Raw genomic sequence first — 18,631 nt, forward strand, 5'->3', positions numbered from 1 at the left:
GCATTCCCTAGTAGTAGTAGAAGCCACCTCTGAATAAGTTAGGCATCCCTCCCACAACTCACAACCCACTGAAATATGAAGTGGATGCACAAGACACATTTTGTTGTCTCTCTATTATAATACCAGAAACATGTATCATCTAATGAAGATGAATAGCAAGGGGTTGAAGCAAAGCTTTGAAAAGTCACTTTTTTGGACTACTGGATTGTGAAATGCAGTGGAATTCCAAGAGCCAGCATGGAGCAGAAGTTTGAGCATTGGGTATGACTCTGGAGACCAGGATTTGAATGCTTGCTGGGCCATTGAAACCCACTGGGTGATCTTGGCCGAGTCACACTCTCTCAGCCTCAGAGGATGGCAATGGCAAACCTCCTCTGAAGAAACTTGCCAAGAATCTTCCATGATAGGTTCACAGTAAGTCAGAAACAACTTGAGGGCACATAACAACAATTGTGGAATGCTGGAGGCCTTGTAGTGGTTGCAGTCATAAAAGTAACTTCTCCAATGTCTCAGTTCAAATCAGGACTAAGGATCTACTATGCCCTACACCTAGGGACCTTTCACACTATACAGCTATAGAACTGTGATTCCATTTTAGCTGCCATGGCAACATCCTTTGGAATTCTGGGATTTCCAGTTTAGAGAGGGACATTTCAAATTCTCCAGAGAGCTCTACAAATCCCAGGAATCTATAGGATGTTACAATGCCAACATTTCACATATGAAAACTGGGACGTGTGTGGCCAAGCAAGAGTGTGGTCAAAATGACAAAAGTTTTTAATGAGGAAGCACACACAATTTAAGAGAGACTGCAGCAGTTTGCTTTTGCCTGAGCTGTCTGGGACAGGCAAGAATCCACTCCTCCTCTCTTCTTCCCACTTTGTTATTTGAGTGCAAACTACATTTGTACTTTGAACTCTGTTTGAATCAACTGAAGTAAGCTGAAGACAAAAGAAGTAATTGGAGAAGATAGAAATTGTGAACATTTTAAAAGCATCTGAAAAAGTGGGAGAACTGTCCCTGCCAAATCAGGACAGTTGGAGCGTATGCACTTAAAATTGTACTTAGATTTGTTTTTGTTGTTGTTGTTGTGTGCCTTCAAGCCGTTTCTGACTTATGGCAACCCTATTGTGGGGTTTTTTTTTTGCAAGTTTCTTCAGAGGGGGTTTGCCATCGCCATCCTTCGAGGCTGAGAGAATGTGACTTGCCCAAGGTCACCCAGTGGGTTTACACAGCTGAGCTGGGATTTGAACCCTGGTCTCCAGAGTCATAGTCCAACATTCAAACCATTACACCATGCTGGCTCCTTAGTAAGGTACTGTACCATAATTTTATAGTGTGAAAATCCATAAATGATTACAGTTTTCCATTTGAAGGGCTGTCCAGACCAAGTTTATTTAAAGCTGAAGAACCATCAGACAAGAGAACAAGAAAGAGGTCCATCAATCAACAGTCACTTGGGCAGCGATCACCTAATAGTCATTTGCCCCCCTTTAGTGAGATATATTTTATTAATTCCAGCAATATAGTCTGAGATATATTCTAGAAGCTGATATTAACTACAGCAATTAATATATTTTTCAAATAAAAACCAGAAACTGATATTAATTACAGTAATTAATGTATTCTGCAATTACAGTAATTATATCTAAACGTGCTTCTGTAAATATAAATGAGAAAATCCATGCCCTGTTTTCTTCTCTTGTGTTTTCTCTGTTTTGATGGTCCTTAAGTACATATTTATTCAGGAGTGGCAAAAGGATTTCCCCACGCACTTCACAATACTTAAAGGATGGAATTTGTATAGTGTGAGATGATGGCGGTGGGCACCAATTAATGCAGCTTTAAAAAGGGGACTAGACAGATTTTCGGAGAATCAATCTGCCAGTAGCCACTATTCCAGAATCAGTTTCAAATTGCTTCTGAATGCCAGTTGCTAAGGAATAACTGTGAGAAGCTTTATTGGCTATCTGTGGGCTTCTACGAAGACTTGGATGAACATGTGGGAAGGGGGGAATAATGCTGGACTTGACAGGGCTTTCTCATTATATTCCACCAGTATTATCCTCTGTCATTAACTGGATGGGTTGGTTGTGACATACCACCTAACTATCCAGATTTGGCAGGGGCAGTCCCGATTAATCTTTTATTGTCCTACTCTTTCATCTGCTTTTAAAATGTCCCAGTACCTCTCTTCTCCTCCCACTTTCCCTCTTTTTCTTCAATATTACTTCAGTTTAATGCAGACTGAGTACAAAAAAAGGGGGGGGGGGAATAGATGAATGAGCAGATTCTTGCTCTTCCCAACAGTCTCAGGCAAGAGCAAACTGCTGTTCTCTCCTAGCTTGTGTGGTCTTCTTCATTAATAGCTTCTGCCGTCTTGACCACACTATGATGTTGCTTGACCACACACGTCCCAACTTTCATCTGTGAAACCTTGGAGGGTATGTACACATAGTATAGTGGTTTGAACATTGGATAATGACTCTGGACGCCAAGGTTTAATTTCCTGTTCAGCCATGGAAACCCACTTGGGTAAGTCATCCGTGGTGCTTTTCCATGAAGGGACAAGCATCATAGCCCCAGTTTTGGTGACGTATCTTGTTCATTCCTTTGTTCTTACTGGTTTGGTTTCATTTGACTCCACACAGACATATCAACATCTGAAAAAATGCTTGAATTATTGTCTTTGAAAGAGTCGAGGGGATCTTATTTCTCTCACCCTTCAGTTTCTGGCATAGAAGAGACATCTTAGCCCCCCTAACTTAGTGGAGATGTTAAGTACTTGAAGCAAAGGCAGAATAATAGAGGCTAATTACCCTTTAATACAGAAATAAGACATGGCTTTCCAGTTGCTGCTGGACTCTAAATCCCATCAGCTATAAGGGAATTATGGATTACCAGCTATCAGAAATTATCTGTGTTAGAGTCCAATAATATATTTCAAGGGATGCAGGTTCTTTGCCCATAGTATAAGGTTTAACTGGAGGATGGCCTGTTCTGCTTTCATGACATCGAGTTTTTTCAAGGCAAAAAGTGCCTTTACTAAGCTGCTTCAGTGCTACTCAGAGGCTTTACTCATTGCGTTGATCAAGGAAATCAGGAGTGATCATACTCCTGGCTTGAGGGAGAAGAGTTTTCTATCTTTCCTCTTTCTTGCTTAATCCTCACAGCAGCCCTGTGAGATAGGATCAGATTGAGAAATGACCTTTGGCCCAAAGTCAACAGTGAGTTTCATGCTCACTAGGCACTTGAATTTGGGTCTCTCCCATTCAGCCCTCTCAACTGGCACCATCGCAAGAGTAGGGACGTAGCTAGGATTTTAGGAAAGGGGGGGGGGGTCCAGACTAAGTGCCACCATTATAATGGGGCTTGGGTGCAGTGGCGCAGCAGCACACACCATTCATTTTTCTAATGGAAGGGGGGGTCCGGACCCCAAGAACCCCCCCCCTTGGCTACGTCCCTGACAAGAGGGAGCTTGGAGTGCACACAAAAACAAAAATGAACATGAGAAGAGGAACTGGATAACAGAGGAGCTCTGTATGGATTCAGCGTGGTGTAGTGGATTGAGTGTTGGGCAAAGATTCTGGGAGACCAGGGTTTGAATCCCTGCTCATCCATGCAAATATGGGTGACCTTGGACAAGTCACACTCTCTCAGCCTCAGAGGAAGGCAATGGCAAATGTGCTCTGAAGAAACTTGCCAAGAAAATCCCATGAATGGCTTGAGGGCCAGCCTAGCATAGTAGTTTGAGTGTTGGACTACGACTCTGGAGACTAGGGTTCAATTCTCCGCTCGGCCATGAAGCCCACTGGGTGACCTTGGGCAAGTCACACTCTCTCAGCCTCAGGGGAAGGCAATGGCGAATGTTCTCTGAAAAAAACTTCCCAAGAAAATCCCTTGATGTCGCCATTTGATGGCATTCAACAACAACAAAGGGTAGGCATAAGTAAGAAATGACTTGAAAATACACAAGAACAACGACAAATGGCTTAAGGTCCTGGGGAACATGTTGCGATGTTGTCATATGCACTTGATATCTCCTCGGGCTTAGTTCCAGGACCCACTGGGGATACCAAAACCTGTGGACGCTAAAGTCCCATTATGTAGAATGGCGGAGTAAAATGGAGTCCCATATATACAATCGCAAAATCAAGGTTTGCTTTTTAGAATTAAAAAAAAAAAATCAGGCTGTGGATGGTTGGATCCACAGATGCAGAATTTGTAGATATGGTGGGTTGACTACATTATTCAACAGCAATAGTTTATGTAATCAGGCCCAAGGAAGATTCCATGTTAAAACATATGTAATGCAGAAATAACTGCAGAGATTTCAGGGTAGCCTTAAAAACATTTCGCACCCACTGCACAAGGCTCTAGCAGCACAGAGCCCCAGGATCCTCTGTGGCATCTGCGGGGATGTGTTGTGCTGTGGGAGAGGTATCTCTGTGTGTGAGCGAGGGAGGGAGAGTGCAAGCGAGAGAGCTCAGGTTCTGTTGTTTCATGGGATTAGAGGACGCTCAAGGACTTGAATAACTGCAATCAAACTGAGAGGCCTTGCCCAGCCACCCTTCGCAGTCCGCCACAGACTGGATCCACCTGGCACTGCCGGGTGGGTGTGGGGAGGCATGGGGTGCATGGAGGTGCCAAGCTCAATGCAGCACCTTCCTGGGATCCGAGTGTTGCAAAGTCACCTCGTGCCCCAAGCATGTTCTAATTGCCCAGGTTGGAACTGGACTAATCCTGCTTCTAGGGCCTGCAGCAATGTGGGGAGGAAATGTTCCTTAAAAGGGTTTCACGTCACCCAGGAGAGATTGGGATCATTTCTGTAAATGGAAAGGGTAGGAAAGCAGGCAGGGAAAGAGCCGGTGAGCCCAAGGTCAGCTTACAGGGGCTGCCGCCCAGACATCCACTACTGGGGGAAGCAATATAGTCAGAATTGTCAATGAAGCCATCACGATTCAAGCTGGATGTAAAAATATTATTATTATTATTATTATTATTATTATTATTATTTGTTCTTTGTTATTTAGGGCCCGAACAGACTGGGCAAAATAAAGCTGCTTCGAGTCATTTTGGAGGTATGCTGTTTAAATGGCACACACACACACCTACCTTAAGAAGCCAGAAGCTGCACCAAAGCTGTGATCCAGTCCTTAGGATTGGAGCGTGACTTCTGGCCTTTTAGGATGGATGCATCACTTAAACAGCAAACCTCCAAAGTGACCCGAAGCAGCTTTATTTTGGCCAGTCTGCTCGGGTTCTCTATTTATATGTTGCCTTTCTCCTAAACTGAACCCAAGGCAGCTCACAAAAGAACATTAAAAAAAATAGCAATATGATTTTAAACGCAGAATTAAAAACATCACATCAATAGAACATGCGAAAAATACAACATTAAAACACACTAAGTTAAAAGTATAATACCACTAAAAACATACAAAAGCAATCACTCACACCAATAAAAAGCCTCCCTGGGTGCAGTTACATATTAAAAGCCTGCCTGAAAGAAAGTTTTCTGAGAAGGTTAAGAAAAACGTTAATACATTATCAAAACAAGTATATCTTCTTGCAGAAAAAAAAGGTTAGAAAAGAAAAATACTAAAGTGGGTCTTTATTATCTGCTGGGGTTTGGTTCTAGGACCCCCTGTGGATAACAAAATCCGTGGATGCTCAGTTCTCATTAAATATAATGGCATAGCAAAATGGTGTCCTTTATATGAAATGGAAAATCAAGGTTTTCTATTTGGAATATATATATATATATATATATATATATATATATATATATTTAAATATTTTCAAATCCGTGGATAAGGAGGGTCGACAAACAAACAAAAACCTTCCAACTTTCAAATAGGGGACATCCCTTATAATAAAGGATTCCTGCCCTATAAGGGGCACGCATTCTGACCTTCAAATAAAGGACAACTAGCAACCCTAAACAATAAGTATGTGCAATTGTGGGATATAAAACTCAGTTCATGAGGTTCAGCTACAAGAGGTAACCAGATGCCTTAGGCTACAGTGAAAAGTACATCATATGTCACAGGAAAAATTATGCCCTTTTCCTCAATAGACACAAACACACACAGAGCACTCCGTAGATGCCTGAGGATGAGACAGTGTTTTAGTAAACAAGCCACCGAAAACAATAATCTTTTTGAAAAACTGGAAAGCCTTTAATATCCTAGTAGACCAGGTTGTTATTCTGAGTAGGGATGGCATACTGCAGGCTTGTAAAATGTAATTTATTTTATGAGGACCTCGCCAAAGGCATATGCAGAAAACTGAAAGGACCCTGAACCCAGAAATTTATTCTCAGTTCCAAAACTAAACAGAGCCCAAGCCTTTTTAACACCAAAGTCCATTCTTGGTCGGTCAAGGTGGCAACTTGGTTTGAATGGAAAAAAGATATTTTTCTTGTTTGTTTCTTTGATTTATTTCCCACTTTCCTCCCAATATAAGGCCAAGGGTAGCTCAAAGTAAGATTCAAACACAGAGCAGCCCCCCCTCAAAAAAAACCAACAACGATAGTTCTAAAAAGTTTTTAAAATCCACAATTCAATAAAGATGCTGTTATTAGCTACATTAATAATCAGAAACCCTTACCAGTCTGTACTCAAGAGAGGTATTAGTAGACCCTGGTCTGCTTTATGCAGCTGAAAGATAGCCACCAATATTTACAGCTAGGCCATCACCTGCATATTCTTTTCATTTGCAGGTATCTAGCTTAAATTGTCTCAATCAAAGCTTAGGGAAGTTACTTTTTCAGGCTACATTCCCTCCCCCCCCCCCCCCCCCCACATATATCCAGTATGGCCAGTGCCATAAAACTTTTAAAAATAGTATTCAAAGACATAGCCATGTTAGGGTTTTATCACATGGGAGGCTAGTGCCCAAATCCTGTGCAGAAACAGGATTTAAATCCTGGAAAAATCCCACAGAAGCAGGATCGTTTTCAGACACATCGGGCGCACTGAGCATTACTCCAACATTAACCTACACAAAAACTGGACAAAATCGGACACTTTTTACATTCATGCTGTAAAAAGTGGCCGATTTTTTCTACTTTCTGTGCTGTTTAATCTAAGATTAATGCTCAGTGTCCCCAACGTTGTCTGAAAACGATCCTGCTTTTGCGTGATTTGTCCACTTTCTGTGTGGGATGCCCCCCAACGTCATCTGAAAAAGATCCTGCTTTTGTGGAACTTTCCCAATTTAAATCCCATTTCTGCATGGGATAAACTCAGTGTGATAAACTGTTTTGCTGTTTTGAATGTCTGAGTGGGAACTTCCATTCCTCGGCTATTTCTAATCTAGCATCGTTCCAATTAGCATCATGCTAATCCGTGACTCACCCAGGGCTATGCTCAAGGATATTATTAAACAAGGACAGGGGGGAGGCTGGATTGGTGGACAGATAGATAACAATGTCAAGATCATAGGAAACTTGGAACAAAATAGTATGTTAACAATGAATCACTGATGCCAGTGGTTAGAGAATAGAGGCACAAAGCCTATACTATAGAGATGCCAATAATATTTAGGTGATTTTGTGAAGGAGAAAGTAGCCTCTGTACCTTGAGAGCAAAAGTTACTGGGCATAGCAAGTAGACGATGATGGTTTCTCTTTTCCCTTGCTCTGATACCCTGTGTCAAGGCATCAACCCAGAAGAACGTGCTTCTATTTTTGTCTTGCTAATCGCCAGCCTTGCTGTGCTGGGCCCAGTGTTTGGTACACAGCCTCCTTTAGAGCTCTAAGCTGCTTAATATTCCTGGAGGGAAAAAAAAGCAGCGGAAACCTCAAGGAGGAGCTTTTCACCTAGACATCATCACAGGCTGCCTTAGGACTTTCGAACACCATCTTTTTATATATATAATTTATTAAAATTATACAATTAATAAACAAAAAGATGGCAAATCCCCCCGGTCCTTCTTATACATAGATTTTTTTTATATACAGATTAAAGCATCCACAGTTTGAAAATGTTTTTTTTTAAGTATAAATTTCAAATATCAAAACTTGATTTTCCATATTTTATAAGGGACACCATTTTGCTATGTCATTATAGTTAATGGGACTTGAGCATACACGGATTTTGTTATCCACAGGGGATCTTGGAACCAAACCCCAGCGTATAACAAGGGTCCACTGTATTATGTGTGTGGACAAAATCAATAAAAGAAAGCCATTTTCATACAAAGATTCTTGGTTTTTTGGTACTAAGGGCCCAAACAGACAGGCCAAAATAAAGCTGGTTCGGGTCACTTTAGAGGTATGCTTTTAAATGATGCATGCGTCCTAAGAGGATGGAAGCCACACCAAAGCCATGCTCCAGGCCTGAGGACTGGAGCACAGCTTTGGTGCAGCTTCTGGCCTCTTAAAAAGTGTGTGTCATTTAAACAGCATACCTACAAAATGACCTGAACCAGCTTTATTTTGGTCTGCCTGTTCAGGCCCTAAATTTCATTTTATCCAATAGTTTCTTCTCCATTAGCCATTGGTCCCAAACTCTTTTCTACCAATTATCTAGGGACACAAGTCCTGTCTTCCAAGCTTTAGCCACTTTGAGCTGCTGTCAAGAAAAGTAATCAGCATTCTGTATCTTAAATGTTTATTATCCACAGTGTAGATTGAAAGTAACAGGAGAGCTGGGCAGAAGTAGATTCAAAGCATCACTGGTTTCTTCATCAGGCAAGGTGCTGTTTTGAAGGTTTGTACGTGACCTTTTAATACATTTTAATGTTTAATATTTTTAACTTTGTACATTCATTTTTTAAAAAAAATAACTTTTGTTTTCATACTTTCATTGAATAATTTATATAGTTTTAAATCTGTATTGTTTTAAATATGCTGTTAGCCACCTTGAGTGCCATTACTGAGAGAAAGGTGGAATATAAATGAATAAAATGATGATGATGATAGCAGCAGCAGTAGCAGCAGCAACAACAACAACAACAATACCAACATGCCAGACCTCACACCCCTTGATCTGAAAGTCTTCTCTTCCATCCATTGTCATTTCTCATAAGACAAAAAGAAAAAAGACACCCTCCAAGTTGCTTTGCATCCACATTGCTAAGACCCCTTCAGGCCACGCTTTAAGTCCTGGTGAAAGCAACAGTGTAGTTGCAAGGATGGCATCACAGTGGGTATCTGGGCATGAAACTAGGTATTTGTTCCACCCTTTCTCTAGGGCTCAGTATGAAAGCTAACAATTAAATAACAGGTTAGAAATCAGGTGGCACAGTTTATCTTTGGTTTGTGATTCACATAGACTTACTGAGACAGTCCATTCTGAGCAAGGCAATGGAGCATGTGGTGGCCTATTAGCTGCAGGGATTTCTGGATGAGACGGATTATCTAGATCCATTTCAATCTGGCTTCAGGCCTGGTTGCAGGATGGAGAAGGCTTTGGATGCCTTGGGAGATGACCTACACTGGGGACTTGGCAGGGGGAGTATGTCCAGAACCAGTTGGTTCTATTGGGCCCCACTGCAGCTTCTGATACCATTGAACATGATCTCCTTCTGAGTTGCCTCACAGGTATGGCACTTAGGACCACTGTCTTACATCAGCTCTATTCCTTTCTGGAAGGGAGAAGTGAAAGGGGGTGAGGTTACTGTTCAACTACTTTGCAACTTGCTTATGGAGTCCCTTAGGATTTGATTTTGTCCCCCACACCACACTATCTAACAAATGTATTAAACTCAGTGATGGGAACCAACTTATTCAAACCAGTTCATGAATTAGATATTTTCTGACAAAAAAAAAAAGAAAGAGGTAAATTAAGTACATTGATTTTAAATTTAAATTGTTGTCTTAAGTTATAATTTTAGCATTAAACTCATTGTAGAATTAAGTTAGTATTTAAGCCTTTTATTTATAAACAGAGAAACCATGTAACATAAAAATATGTCCAGGGGTAGTAGTAGTATTGTACATCTAGCAAAGTACAATAACATCCAAACTCCACAAGACAGTGATACCTTTATTGGAGCAACCAAAATGCATATTATACGTGTTGCAAGCTTTCCAAGCTCCACAGGCTTCTTTATCAGGCAAAAGTGTTTAAAAATCATACAGGAGAAAAAGTTTGATGATTTTAGTCACAAGCCTGCATCTTGTCAAGATGTAGATGTCCTCATTTCATGTGGTGGGGAGGGACATTGATGCAGACCAGACTGTCCTCCTTTGACCATGTTGGATCTCCAGAGGACCATCTCTTTTTGTCTTGCTAATTGAATAGACCTGCCTCCTCCTTCTGGCCATGTGGATATTTCTAGATTCTTGGAGAGAATCTGGTTCATTTATGGTCCAAAAATTTAGTCAGTAACACCTGGTAGACTTTGAAACAAGGGCTGCTGCCACACTGCAGAAATAAAGCAGTTTGACATCATTTTATCTTACGTGGCTCAATGCTATGCAAGCCTGGGATTTGTAGTTTGGTGGGGCACCAGAGCTCTCTGCAAGGGAAGGCTAAATATCTCACCAAACTACAAATCCCATAATTCCATAGCACTGGGTCATGGCAATTAAAGTGGTGTCAAACTGCTCTATTTCTGCAATGTAGTTGCAGCCTAAAATAACAATAATTGACTAAACATTGATAGAAATGTCAGGAGAGATGAATTATACATTTGGAGCCTGAGGCTGCATTCACACTGTAGAAATAATCCAGGTAAACCTACTTTATCTTTCATGGCTCAGTGCTATGGATCCTGGGATTTGTAGTTTGGTGGGGCACTAGAACTCTCTGACAGAGATGGCTAAATATCTCACAAAACTGCAACCCCAGAATTCCATAGCACTGAGCCATGGCAGTTAATGTGGCACCAACCTGGATTATTTCTGCAGTGCAGATGCAGCCCGAGTATTCCAACAGTGAAGATGTTGCATTTTGATCTGGAAGACCTGAGCACAATCTTCTCTTTGCTGTGAGTTCATTCTTTGTCGTCAGCAAATTTAGTTCCCTCTACCTTACTTTCCCTATATGTTAAATGGAAGCAAGAACAGCAAGGTGTATAGAGAGTTAGCTGTGACAGGTATGAAGAAGAATTACACATTTGCTGGGCCAATGGTTTTCAAAATATAGAGATGCAAGAAAGATGGGCCTTTGGATGTGATACATAGCCAAAGGCCTATGTTGTATCTCTATATTTTAAAAGCTACTGGCCTAAGAAATGTTTCATTCTTCTTCATAGAAATGCAAGATCTTCTAGAGATGCAAGATGGGCCTTTGGATATGTATCATATCCAAAGGCCCATCTTGCCTCTCTGTATTTTAAAAAAACAAATTTTGTGGCAGCAACAAAAGAAATGTGGAAGGAAGGATGCAGCTGCAGCAGAATACCAAAAATTAGGCATCCTCCTATCTGGCTGCCAGCAGGGGGTGGAATAGGACTAATAATAAAAGCTCTCTATGTCTTCCACCTGTAAAAGGGAAGTGTCAAGAGTTACAGCTTTGTGGGCCATAACACAGAGTGTTGGAATTGTTTGCCTTCAAGTAATTCCTGACTTATGGCGACCCTAAGACATAGGGTTTTCATGGTAAGTTTCTTCAGTGGGGGTTTGCCATTGCCATCCTCTGAGGCTGAGAGAATGTGGTTTGCCCATGGTGGGTTTTCATGGCCAGGCAGGGATTCAAACCCTGCTCTCCAGTGCTCAAACTACAGTGCCACACTGGCTCATTGTACTCCCTTTTAACAGCCAGAATCTGTAGCTCTCATCAATGTCAATTTGCCAAGGTCCTTAGAGATTGCTGTTGTATTTCATTTTTCCTCCAAGATGTCCAAAGCATTTCTGCCTTTTAGCAGTCTAGATAATAGGAATCTAGGAAAATGTTTTATACACAGTTAGACCATTAGTTCCTCTAGTTCACTATTAATACTGACTGGCACTAGTACCCCAGGCTTTCAGTCTGATGTCTTTTCCAGTCCTTGCTGGAGATAACAGGGAATGAATCTAGAATCTTGCACATGTAAAGCATGTTATGGCCCTTACATAAGGCAAAGATGTGGGATTCATAGTTCTCCAGACAGTGTTTTCCAACCTTTGGTTCTTCATATGATTTGGACTTAAGCTCCCATAATTCCTGACTCTTGGCTGCGGCTTATGGAGGGTGAACTCCAATACAAATGGTGGACCAAAGGTTGGGAACCACTGCTGTAGACAGTTTGGACTGCAATTCCCAGAAGTTCCAATCAGCAAACCATATGGTAGGGGATGATGGAAGTGAAATTCAAACACATCTGGAGCATCTGTGCACAAGCCATACCCCTCAAACTTTGGTCAGGTACCTACAGTTAGTTCTTTAAAAGTTTAGTGACTAGTTATCAGTATATTATTAATTTAGCTCATCTTTCTATGGATAGATAATATATGTCAAATTATGAGACCCTCTTTCTTTTGTCCATATAGATGATAATTAAAGAACTGAACTGTAAACTGACTCAAACAGGAATGGTAACCTGAATACCTATCCCCAGATACCACCAGACTACAGCTCCCAGGATTTCTCACTATTGGCAATGCTGGCTAGGGGTGATGGAGTTGCAGATCAAAAAATATTGTGGAACCACATGTTCCTCACTTAAATCTGGGATGGGAAAAGTTCTGTTGTTGGACTGCAACTCCATACCTTCTAATGTTTCATAGATGAAAATCAGAACAATGTGGCCTAGCAACATGAGAATGCGGACAAGGGGCCAACAGTTATTAATGAAGAAGAAGACACAAGCTAGGAGAAGCTGCAGCAGTTTGCTTTTCATGGAACCTACTGGGAAGGGCAAGACTCTGTCTCATCTTCCCCTTTCCTTCCTGCTAAGTTAGCTGAATGCAAACTACTTTGAACTCAGTTTCCAGCAACTGAAGTAAGCTGAAGATAAAGGAGGAAGGTGGGAGGAGGAGGAGAGAGAAACTGAGACATTTTAAAAACAGCTGAAAAAGTGGGAGAACAGAGGATTAACTGGGATTGTTCTTGCCAAATCAGGACAGTTGGAAGCTATGGACTGCTATGATTTTAACTAGAGGAGATGTACATTTGTTTGGTCTCAGGGCAGCTTCCTCAGTGTGTGGCTGAGGCAGAATAGGTGCCTGTGCTTTTTTAAAGCATTTTGATCTGCAGCAATTAGATAACAATGCATTAAAGAGTAAAGATTCATGTCACTGAAAGCTGCATCTACTAATTACATAAGAGAAAGTGTGGACAATTTACTGTAGATGCATTTGGATTGCAGTTCCCATGATCCCTCGCTATTGGGTATCTTGGCTACAGGGAGTTGTAGGCCAGAAACATCTAGAGCACTGGTTTCCAAACTTTGGTCATCCAAGCTGGCTAGGAATTCTAGGAGCTGAAGTCCAAAACCCCTGGAAGACCACAGTTTGAGAATCTAGAGGGTCACAATCACCCACTCTTGGTCTTTAAAACTGGCACCCTAAGTGTGGCTGATTCCACGGGAACATCATAATCTTTTACCCAGGCACTGGACAAGTGTTGAGGCAAAAGCAAAGGCAGGCATGGCTATGCCTGAAAAGAGCAGACAGCTGGCTATCCACAACCCTTCTTCACCTATTGCAAGAGGGCCTTTGAGGCCACATCTGCACTGCAGAAATAATCCAGTTTGACACCACTTTAATCACCATGACTCAATGCTATGGAAGTCAGGGATTTGTAAATTTTGTGAGTTATTTAGCCTTCTCTGTCAGACAGCTCTGGTGCCATAACAAACTACAAACCCTGGATTTCCATAGGATGTAGCCATGACAGTTAAAGTGGTGTCAAACTGCATTAATTCTGCATAGATTCAGGCTCAATGTTGTTGGATTACATCTCCCATCAGCTGCAGCAAGTAACTGGGCCAGTGAGAGAGCGGGCAACTTCTAAAACTGCTGAGGGAATGAGTAGTTGGAGCCTTAATTGCTCCTTCCTCAGGGTTAGTTTCAGGTTTAAAAGGGCAGCATCTGAACTCTGGACTAAGAAACTGGCTGACTAACAAAATGTTGGTTTTGTATGTGAAGAAAACTCAATTATTAAAAAGAGAGAGAGAGAGAGGTAGCGGTGGCAGTGGCGGCACTGGGAGAAAACTATTTGGAATAGGTTCAGTTAATTGAGTCTCTTTCTTTCCCACCAAATCATCTCCCAGATTTCCCTGCTTTTGGGCAGAGCTTCAGATTCAGGTTTGTTGTTGTTAACTACCCTTGAGTCGACCTCAACTCATGGCAACCCTGTGGATTAGACATCTCTAAGACCTCCTGTCCTCCACTGCTCCTAGGCTTTGCAGATTCAAGCCCATGACCCCTCTGATTGTATCCAACCATCTGGTGTGCACTCTTCCTCTCTTTCTGCTGCCCTCCACCTTTCCTTAAAACATTATTGTCTTTTCTAATGAGTCTTGCCTTCTCATGATGTGGCCAATGCATGACAGTCTTAGTTTTGTCATCTTGGCTTCAAGGAAGATTTCAGGCTTGATCTGTTTTCAGACCCATTTGTATGTCTTTTTGGCCATCCAAGGTATTCGCAGCACTCTTCTCCAGCACCACATCTCAAATGAGTTGATTCTCTTCATATCTGCTTTTTCACTCTCCAGCTCTCACATCCATATATGGTGATGGAGAAAACAGTAGCGTGGACAATCCTCACTTTAGTAAAAAGTGTTGTGTCTTTGCTCTTTAGGATCTTGTCTTGTTCTTTCATGGCTGACCTACACAGTCCTACTCTTCTTCTGAATTCTTGATGGCAGTCTCCATTTTGATCAGTGTTTGATGCAAGTTAGGGAAAATATTTAACTATTTGGATTTCTTAATTATTCAGGAATAATTTATGTAGATCCTCCATGATGATTATTTTTGTTTTTGTTAAGTTCAGCAGTAAGCCTGCCTTTTCCCTTTTTTCTTTAACTTTAGACAGGTATGTGACAGTAAATTCACATGTGGAATTACATGGAAGGGATGCCTTGTTGTTATTAGCTGTCCTCAGGTCGATTCTGACCCATGGCAACTCTGTGGATGAGAAATCTCCAAGAATCCCTATCTTCCACTGCTCTGCTCAGGTTCTGCAAGCCCATGCCCATAACCCCCCCTGGTCTTCCCCACCTTCTTCTAACCTCTATCTTTCCTAGCATTATTGTCTTTTCTAGTAATCCATGCCTTCTAATTATGTGGCCAAAGTATGATAGCCTCAACTTGATCATCTTTGCTTCCAAGGAGAGCCCTGAGAGAGAACACAGCCACTATAAAATCAGCTACAGTTGATCTTGCTGCTACAGCCATTCTGGTTTCCAGATGCTGGGAGGAAGGCTGCGAAAGACAGAGGAAAATCTATGCAAAGCAGGAGGGGGAGGAAATGCCTGAGCTCCACCTCCCTTCTGTCTTGCAACACCAATGGGATGCCTGCAATTGCCATAGAAAGGAAAGGACCAGACACAAGCATGCAAATGTGCACACGCCAGAGCATTATGGGAGCAAAATTGGGGTGCAAATCAGAGATTGTGTGGTACCCCAAGACACAAATCAGCAAAGTGGAACATGACAGCAGTGCCAATCTGTCAGGTGAAGCTCCCAGCAAGTCCTGCAGGCTGGTGACCGTGACCTGAGAGGGAGTGGGAGAGAGGGACCAGAAGGGATGACTGGGGCTGCAACTCATACTTACCTGGCAGGGGAGACACCATGATCATGAAGGTGGTTTTCCCAGGGTGAGGCTCATCCATTGCACTCTGGGTGTGCTGACCCCTGCGATTTCCCCAAATGTGGGAAACTCGACTGCATAATTTGTGGTAGTGGGGGACTGCGTTCGCGCTTTCCCCTGATCATTCTGGTTTAAAGATAAAAAATAATGTTGTTAGCTGCCCTTGCATGGACTCTGACTCATACTCATAGTGACCCCGTGTCCTAACGTTATTGTTTTTTCTAGTGGCCAAAGTACGATAGTCTTAGCTTCCAAGGAGAGCCTTGGTCTGATCTGTTCAAGAACCCATTTGTTTGACTGTTTGGCTGTCCACAGTATCCTAAGCACTCTTTTCCAGCACCACATTTCAAATAAGTTGATTTTCTTTCTGTCTACTTCCTTCAGTTTCCAGCTCTCACATCTGTACATGATAATTTGGAATACAATGGCCTGAATGATTCTGACTTTACTGCTTAGTTGTATGTCTTTGCTCTTCAAGATCTTTACTAGTTCTTTCATAGCTGTCCTTCCCATTCCTAGTCTTCTTCTTATTTCTTGACTGTAGTCACCATTCTGTTCAATGTTTGATCCTAGATATGGGAATTATTTTAACTATTTCAATTACCTTATTGTCTTGCTTGAATTTATGTATGTCTTCTGTGATCATTATTTTCAATTTCTTTAAGTTCATCATTAAACCTGCCTTTGCACTTTCATCTTTGACCTTCCTTATTTACTGATTCAAGTCGGTGATGCCTTTCACCAATATTATGGTGTCATCTATGTATCTTAGGTTGTTGATGTCCCTTCCTCCTATTTTCATTCCTCCTCCTCCTGATTCTAACTCTGCTTTTCTTCTGATGTTTTCAGCATACAAATGAACCAGATAGAGTGATAGGATGCAGCCTTGCCTGACTTCTTTGCCTATTGAGAACCACCCTGTTTCTCTGAAATCTGTTCTGACGGTGGCCTCTTGTCCTTGGTATAGATTTCCCATCAGGACTATCAAATGTAGTGGCACCTCGGTGTCTCCAAGTGCGTTGCTTAGGAGAAAGCAAAGTGGAAAACCAAGAATTGGGAAAGGATTAAGCACCCCTATTTCTCTGGGGCAAATTTCCCATTACCCACACACCTCTGCACCTCCTCCTGGCCCATCCATGCTATGAGGGATTTGTTACACCATTTTGCAAGGAAGTCAAAAGTGTTTAAATTGACACAATTGGCAATTGACAATGATTAATGTATGGAACCAGTTTTAGCAGCGCAGCCATCTCAATCTGTTGATTCTAAGGCAATAAATAGTTTTTTGGCACCTTAAAGACGTCCAAAAAATATGGGCTGAACCTACCCTTATTCATCAGAGGAATGAAGTTAACACCCACATGGTTTGTGTGTGTGTTGAGTACACAGAAGAAGATAATGGTTTGTTTGTTTTTAATTTTTTGTGTGAAGTGAGGCCAAAAGGCCAGCTTACAAAAGATGGTGACAGTATACAATACAGTGCAGAGTGATGAATTAGTGAATTTCAGAGAGAGACATAGATCTTCTAGAATAATAATCACACAGGGCTTTATATATGCTGTTTTGGCAAGACAGTGCTAGAGTTAACGATACATATTGTATACTGTTATTAAGTGTGCTGTTCTGTGTGAAGTGGGACATCATAGTTCCTCTCCAGTTGCCTGGCTATAGGATAGTCCGGTAGGAAGGTATGGATGTGTGCATGTGTGAGTATTCCAGAGAGGGGGATAGAGAGAAAAGGAGACAAAACAGGCTGGTAACCAAACAAGGCAGCCCAGGAATGCTGGTAAATTATTCAGCTAGACAGCTGATAACGTCTCTGACCCAGGAAGAGGGGGAAAGGTTTTCAAGGGCGCCAGGAGGACCCAGAATTGCTAGTGCCGCCTGTGGGGAAACTCGCCTCCTTTTGCCCAGGTCTGTCTGCTGCTCAGCTTTCCCTGAACTCAAACCGGCCTGACCAGCTTTGGTGAGGCTTTCTTCCACATCTCTGTCTTTTGACTCACAGATACATACAAGGGAGGTTGGAGCCAAGCCGGGCCCTGCCAAGTTGGGAAGATGAAAAAAGATGCCTCTTCTTTGACTTTGCGGTTCTTCTGACTCTGGAGAGGCATCTCTCTGCACCCCTGGGGCCAAGCAAGACAGAAAACCCCCTTGAAGGGGAAGGAACACCCACAAGCCTTATCCAGACCCAGCTGCTATAGCAAGGGTCCACCTCTGGAAAAAGATATCTTTCTGGATATTGCCTGCCGCAAAGGTAAGCGAACAATCAGACGCAGGTAGGGTCCCAGATCTTAAGGTCTGGCCACTCTTCTACAGTCGCCCAGGCAAGTATGCTGCTTTGAAGTATGTGTGTGTTTGTGTATATGTGTTGCTCATTTGTTAGACCTGATTGTTGTTGTTATTTTGAATGGCAGGCTCTGTTCAACTGTGGTTGACGCTTAAAGGTATCATGGGGGTGGGGCTGCTGTTATAACATCACCCTTATAATATCAGATGATATAATATCAGACAGACTAGTATATATGTAGTATCAGGCAGATGCAGTAGGCCATTTTAGACTAAAATTAGAAAGCATGGTGATGTCAAAGGGAAAGCCCTTGACTAGAATCAAGGGAAAGCTCCTAAAAGTACAATGTCACGATTTTGTTGTAAGATCAAAACTAGGCCAGATCAAATGCCTCCTTATTAGGAAATGCCAAAACTGGGCAAATTGCCTCCCTATTAAGAAACAAGAAAATTGAGCAAATTGGCATCTTGTGCTTGTGCCAAATTTGCTGTCTGCCCTCAAGAGTCCTTGCTATTAATGAAATGGGAAATTAAGATGACCAGACACAAAGGCTAACAAAAAGCGTGCTCCTTTAGTAGTTCTATAGTAAAAAGAATGTGGCCAAGTGGAGATGGTCATATAGGGGAGAGAAAAGTTGCACTTGTTTAAATGTTCA

The 18,631-nt window shown here is 42.0% G+C and overlaps 2 protein-coding genes and 1 non-coding gene across 8 annotated transcripts in view; 2 read left to right on the forward strand and 1 right to left on the reverse strand.

Moving 5' to 3' along the window:
• The window catches only part of MISP3 (MISP family member 3), a 30,439-nt gene extending 22,781 nt beyond the window's left edge, over nucleotides 1-7,658 (reverse strand). For both annotated transcript variants that reach the window (XM_089486732.1, XM_089486702.1), the window contains exon 1: nucleotides 7,584-7,658. The gene's annotated coding sequence lies outside the window, so the exon portion shown is untranslated. The remainder of the gene's footprint in view (nucleotides 1-7,583) is intronic.
• The window catches only part of PALM3 (paralemmin 3), a 78,156-nt gene continuing 61,877 nt past the window's right edge, over nucleotides 2,353-18,631 (forward strand). For 2 of the 5 annotated variants that reach the window (XM_089486659.1, XM_089486693.1), the window contains exon 1: nucleotides 17,633-17,943. The gene's annotated coding sequence lies outside the window, so the exon portion shown is untranslated. Of the gene's footprint in view, nucleotides 2,445-8,631; nucleotides 8,718-17,393; nucleotides 17,604-17,632; nucleotides 17,944-18,631 lie in introns of those variants that run through there. The other 3 variants (XM_089486679.1, XM_089486667.1, XM_089486674.1) reach the window with 3 other exon arrangements.
• Nucleotides 15,646-15,809, forward strand: LOC149323066 (U1 spliceosomal RNA). Its single transcript, XR_016279497.1, has one exon. It is a non-coding gene; the product is annotated as a U1 spliceosomal RNA (small nuclear RNA).

Source organism: Sceloporus occidentalis, unplaced genomic scaffold (assembly GCF_023333645.1).
Source record: "Sceloporus occidentalis isolate IW3139 unplaced genomic scaffold, rSceOcc1.0.p SCAF_1, whole genome shotgun sequence".
NCBI lineage: Eukaryota > Metazoa > Chordata > Lepidosauria > Squamata > Phrynosomatidae > Sceloporus > Sceloporus occidentalis.